The sequence below is a fragment of the Xyrauchen texanus genome, chromosome 37, assembly GCF_025860055.1.
Source record: "Xyrauchen texanus isolate HMW12.3.18 chromosome 37, RBS_HiC_50CHRs, whole genome shotgun sequence".
NCBI lineage: Eukaryota > Metazoa > Chordata > Actinopteri > Cypriniformes > Catostomidae > Xyrauchen > Xyrauchen texanus.
This window is the reverse complement of record NC_068312.1, coordinates 39,060,410-39,067,514: the sequence shown is the minus strand read 5'-3', so window position 1 is coordinate 39,067,514 and position 7,105 is coordinate 39,060,410.

The following is a 7,105-nucleotide window of genomic DNA, read 5'->3' as shown; positions in this document are numbered from 1 at the left end:
GATGCACGACTATGACAGAAACCACCATTTTTGTTTTATTTTCTCCCCAATTTGGAACGGCCAATTCCCAATGCGCTCCAAGTCCTCGTGTGACTTAGGCGTAGTGACTCGCCTCAATCCGGGTGGCAGAGGATGAATCTCAGTTGCCTCCGCGTCTGGGACCGTCAATCCGCGCATCTTATCAGGTGACTTGTTGAGCGCGTTACCGTGGAGACGTAGCGCGTGTGGAGGCTTTGCGCTATTCTCCGTGGCATCCACGCACAACTCACCACACGCCCCACCGAGAGCGAGAACCACATTATAGCGACCACGAGGAGGTTACCCCATGTGACTCTACCCTCCCTAGCAACCGGGCCAGTTTGGTTGCTAAAGAGACCTGGCTGAAGTCACTCTGCATGCCCTGGATTCAAACTCATGACTCCAGGTGTGATAGTCAGCGTCAATACTCGCTGAGATACCCAGACCCTCCCTAGCAACCATGCCAATTTGGTTGCTAAGGAGACCTGGCTGGAGTCACTCAGCACGCCCTGGATTCAAACTCACAACTCCAGGTGTGATAGTCAGCGTCAATACTCGCCGAGATACCCAGACCCTCCCTAGCAACCGGGCCAATTTGGTTGCTAAGGAGACCTGGCTGGAGTCACTCAGCACGCCCTGGATTCAAACTCACGACTCCAGGTGTGATAGTCAGCGTCAATACTGCCGAGATACCCAGACCCTCCCTAGCAACCGGGCCAATTTGGTTGCTAAGGAGACCTGGCTGGCGTCACTCAGCACGCCCTGGATTCAAACTCACGACTCCAGGTGTGATAGTCAGCGTCAATACTCGCCGAGATACCCAGACCCTCCCTAGCAACCGGGCCAATTTGGTTGCTAAGGAGACCTGGCTGGCGTCACTCAGCACACCCTGGATTCAAACTCACGACTCCAGGTGTGATAGTCAGCGTCAATACTCGCCGAGATACCCAGACCCTCCCTAGCAACCGGGCCAATTTGGTTGCTAAGGAGACCTGGCTGGAGTCACTCAGCACGCCCTGGATTCAAACTCGCGACTCCAGGTGTGATAGTCAGCGTCAATACTCGCCCCCAGACACACCCATTTTTAAAGATTAAACTTGAAGTGCTTTTGGTGGTGGCAAGAAAGCAAAAACACTATTCTCGGTTTAAAAATATGATCTCAAATTTTGACAAGACATGTTCATTGGAATTAGGGTTTCAGGAAACAACAAATCGTTGAAGCATGTTGGCACGTGATGGAACGTGCGGCCATAGTTAGATAAAGATGCTTTAGGGAAACCTACACACATAGATACATTAGTTTTGCGAATACAGGCTAATTGTGGCAGGATATTCAATGCTCAGGACATGCAAGAACTGCCGACTGGAGTCAAAGCTCAACCCCAACACATCTCATGACATCATCAGAGCAAGCAGCCAATCAGAGTGAGTAATGAGTTCTCTTTAATGCAGGACACACCCACAATCAGTGGAAGCACCACACCTTTAAAAGAAAGTTCCTCTGCGTTGTTACATGTGGTGCTTTGATGAACATTTAATTAATTTAAATGTGAAAACTTGAAATGTTTCTGTATTTATCTTAGCTAACACTTTCATTACGCACACACTTAATCCTGTGCATTGATTCATATTAAACTAGTCAGGATATACTGTATACTGAATTATAATTTGAGGTCTGGCCATAAATTCAGAAATGAACACTGGCCAATATTATTAAATGCTGTAAACGTTTTGTCAATTTAAGTTCATGCTAATGGAGCATTTCCTGGGTCAAGCGGTCTTCGGTGGTGACTGACGTACTTTAACACCTTATTTCAATCATTTAATTTGAATATTGAATAGAATATTTAACCCTTGTGCGACCTTTGGGACATTTTTGTCTTTTTCATTTTTGTTTTTCGTTAATTTTTGTTGTGTTAATGCCAATTTGGCTATAGTTGTATATTATTGTGGGGGATTTTGATATTTCAAAATCAGTTCCTATAATGCATCTATAACACATCTATAACACACTGTGTACACACAACAGTCACACTCGGGACCTTCAGGACACAAATGTCCCCATTGAAACCATTAAAACTGCAATATTTGATCCCAGTGTCATTAAAGCATAAAATCACGAATTCTATGATATTATTCTTTCATTCTGGAGTCCTGACTCAACATGTTTAATATTTTCCACCAGATGGCGCCATTTCCTCATGTTTATCCTGTGGAGCAAATACAAGCTTTTCCCCTATTCTCTGTTTACTGTATTATAGAGACCTGCAGGACAACTGTGTGTGTGTGTGTGTGTGTGTGTGTGTATATGTGTGTGTGTGTGTGTGTGTGTGTGTGTGTGTGTTCTCTGTTTACTGTATTATAGAGACCTGCAGGACAACTGAATACATGATGCAGATACAAGTGTGTGTGTGTGTGTGTGTGTGTGTGTGTGTGTGTGTGTGTGTGTGTGTGTGTTCTCTGTTTACTGTATTATAGAGACCTGCAGGACAACTGAATACATGATGCAGATACAAGTGTGTGTGTGTGTGTGTGTGTGTGTGTGTATTCTCTGTTTACTGTATTATAGAGACCTGCAGGACAACTGAATACATGATGCAGATACAAGTGTGTGTGTGTGTGTGTGTGTGTTTATGTGTGTGTGTATATGTGTGTGTGTGTTTGTATATGTGTGTGTGTATAGTGTGAGTGTGTGTTTGTGTATATGTGTGTGTGTTTGTATATGTGTGTGTATAGTGTGAGTGTGTGTGTGTTTGTATATATATGTGTGTGAGTGTGTATATTTGTGTGTGTGTGTGTGTGTGTGTATATGTGTGAGTGTATAGTGTGAGTGTGTGTTTGTATATGTGTGTGTGTATAGTGTGAGTGTGTTTGTATGTGTGTGTGAGTGTGTGTTTGTATATTTGTGTGTGTGTGTATATGTGTGTGCGTTTGTATGTGTGCGTGTGTGTATAGTGTGAGTGTGTGTTCGTATATGTGTGTTTGTATATTTGTGTGTGTGTGAGTGTATTTGTGTGTGTTCGTATATTTGTGTGTGTGAATATGTGGGTGTCTGTGTTTGAGAGAGAGAGAGTGTGTGTGTGTGTAAAACAACAGTGGCATGATATAAACAAACTGGTATTTAATGGGTTACTATCCTGAAAATGAATGAATATTTGGTAGTTATGATCAGGGCTGATGTTGGTTAAAAAAATGAACTCATTGAAAGTGGAAAATAATATTAATTATTATAGCAGTTTTTTGACACGGACATTTTTGTCCTCGAAGGACCTCTGAGTAACTTTTTTTAAATTGTCGCACAAGCGTTAATCAAAGCATTAAGCGGCAGTTAAACTTTTAATAATGAAACCTTGCATAAATTACCGTCCAAGCGTTGCGCTTAAATCATAAAGAAAATAAACCGCTTAAATCTCGCAACAGATTAATTTCCCTAAAATTAAGGGGATAAATTGGAACGGCCAAAACGCCGGATGTAGAAAAGAAAGTCCCGCCTTAAAAGAGCCAATCGCCTGTCTAGTCAACTCAAGAGTGCGCATGCGCATTAGCAGGACCATCCTGAAAAATTGCATTTTTACCGTGATCTGAACAAAATAAGCACACTTTATGAAACCATTGTTATAATAGTTTACTGCTGATTTGAAAAATGTTCTTTAATTGCAATCTTGACCAACTGTTTCTTAGATTTCGGTCTCTCCCCATTGAAGTAGACGCGTTTCAGTAGCCGCCGAGTGGACTGACTTGCCTTGTAAGGGACTTTGAGCTCGACAGAGGGCGCACTGATCTCTTTTTTTAACATTCACAGAGAGGAATTGAGAATATTAAAGAATAAGTACAGTCTCTGTGCTTTACAATCTGATGATTAATTATACAGAAAATAAATAACATGCTTCAATAAGACAAACTCCCTCCCAAAAAGAGACAGAGTCAAAGAAATGTAACGTTAAGGACTGTAGAAGAATATTCCTATTTGTTCAAATAAACAGATTGTCTCATGCAGGAAATACAAGGATGACCCGTTGACTTTTTAAATGATGTTTCACACAAATGTTTGGTCAGATGGACCAACTGAACACAAACAACCGAAACCAAAGAACAATACAATTTACATTAAGTGACCGGCGGAAAGGCCTGTGTATTCAAATAAAGCCAGAATCAACGTCCTCACCCCATCATTGCCCCTCACAGTCATTCACAGTAACCATTTTGGACTGCTGAAACATGTCAGGTGACAGGAGCAAAAGTTTGATGTTTTCTGGAGCACAACAAATTAAACACTCAAATCTGTTTGCACTATAAATACTAATTAAATATGGATTTAAATCTGCACACCGGTCAGAAACGGTTAGACCGCTGACTTCTGCTATTACAGAAGTGGAACTGAATTTCTCATAGTGGTGCACCTTTCTCAGCAGCACATTTACAGAAACCTCTTTGTCCTTATTCATCCAGAACTTTCACTTCAGCTGAGGCGCTTCACAGTACCTGATTCTGTGTGTGTTCACAAGCTTTGGACCGAAACATTGAGGTGTTTGGAAGACAGGAAGAGGATCTGAGCACTTCCTCTTTGTGTTCAGAGTTTCATCAGGATGGCCAGAAGGTGTGGCGCCTAAACAAGGTCTGAACGCCATATGAGAAACGTATGTTCTCGGGGCGGCCTGTATACATTTGTAAGTGTTTTGTAAGTCCTAAAAAGCTTCTCTTTTGCATTCTATTCTATGGAAAACATAAATAATAAGTTATGTGTATAATTCAAATGCATGCATTGGAACTGACATGAACACAAGCACACAACACACACAACCAAACTGGGAAACAATCGCATCAACAATGAGAAGTACGTTATCTTCGGTAAAGGGTTTGAACGCCCACAGCGCAGAGAGAAGCTTGTTCAGGGGTTGTGAAGTATTCTTAATACTTCCTTTTCTGATTAGGAAGTGTGTTAAACTTTATAAGGAAGAAAACCTGTCCAAAAGGTTGTTCTGTAAAAATAGACTACAATGAAGTGTACTTGAATAACATATTTGTTTGTTTGGTTTGGCATTAAATGTATGCAAAAATAATAATTAAATAAATAATAAAAAAAAAACAGTTTTAATATTTATGCATTTCAACTTCATAAAAAAAATATACAAAATTAATTGAGTAATTAAAAAAAAAAACTTTTATAATATAATATTTATACATATATATATATGTGTAAATTATATTATAAAAGTGTTTTTTTTAATTACTCAATTAATTTTTAATATATATATATTATTTTAATGAAGTTGAAATGCACAAATATTTATATATTTTTATATTTATATATATATATGTAAATTATATTATAAAAGTGTTTTTTTAATTACTCAATTAATTTTTAATATATATATTTTTTTAATGAAGTTGAAATGCACAAATATTTATATATTTTTATATTTATATATATATATGTAAATTATATTATAAAAGTGTTTTTTTTAATTACTCAATTAATTTTTAATATATATATTTTTTTAATGAAGTTGAAATGCATAAATATTTATATATTTTTATATTTATATATATATATAAATATATTTATGTAATTTATATTATAAAAGTGTTTTTTTTTAATTACTCAATTAATTTTTTATATATATTTTTGTAATGCATAAATATTTATATATTTTTATATTTATATATATATATATATATATATATATATATATATATATATATATATATATATATATACATATATATTTTATATACTGACAGAATAGATTTACTCCATATTCAGATTTAAAGATTTTATAACCATTTTATTTGTATTTTTTGAGAAAAAGTGGCAAATATTCTGTTCATTAAAATGTAAAAAAAAATTTTTTAAATGAATTTACTGTACATAAATACTGATTTGCTTTCATACTGCAGCTGATTCACAACTAAATAAAATCTCTCAACAATTTAAGAACATATTTACATGCTTTACTGTTTTCATGTATTTTAAAGCAATACAAAAATGAACATGAAGCTGTCAGTACTCAATCAAACAATTCATAATTAATTGATCAAAGTCAGATTTTAAAGCAATTATACCTCCATTGAGGACAATCTAGTCAGAAATATTTAAAAATATCATCAATATTTTTTATCAAAAAATAGACAAAATCAGTTTGCGTCTTACTTTCATTGAACAATATGAAATCGTACTATTAAAATACATGCTATGCTAAATCAACATACTTTCACAGATTTCTACACATTTTCACTAAATTAAAGTAAATTCTCTCATCATTTATTCACCCTCATGCCATCCCAGATGTGTGACTTTCTTTCTTCTGCAGAACACAATGAAGATTTTTAGAAGAATATTTCAGCTCTGTAAGTCCATACAATGCGAGTGAATGGTGACCAAGCTTTGAAGCTCCAAAAAGCACATAAAGGCAGCATAAAAGTAATCCATATGACTCCAGTGGTTTAATCCATGTCTTAAGAAGTGATATGATAGGTGTGAGTGAGAAACAGATTAACGTTTAAGTCATTTTCTACTATAAATCTACACTTTCACTTTCACGTATGACTCCAGTGGTTTAATCCATGTCTTCAGAAGTGATATGATAGGTGTGGGTGAGAAACAGATTAACGTTTAAGTCATTTTCTACTATAAATCTCCACTTTCACTTTCACGTATGACTCCAGTGGTTTAATCCATGTCTTCAGAAGTGATATGATAGGTGTGGGTGAGAAACAGATTAACGTTTAAGTCATTTTCTACTATAAATCTACACTTTCACTTTCACATATGACTCCAGTGGTTTAATCCATGTCTTCAGAAGTGATATGATAGATGTGGGTGAGACACAGATCAATATTTCATCAATACAGTCATATGTGAAAGTGAAAGTGTAGATTTATAGTAGAACATGACTTCAACATTTATCTGTTTCTCACTCACTCCTATCATATCACTTCTGAAGACATGGATTAAACCACTGGAGTCGTATGGATTACTTTTATGCTGCATTTATGTGCTTTTGTAAGCTTAAAAGTTCTGGTCACCATTGACTTGCATTGTATGGACCTACAGAGTGGAAATATTCTTCTAAAAATCTTAATTTGT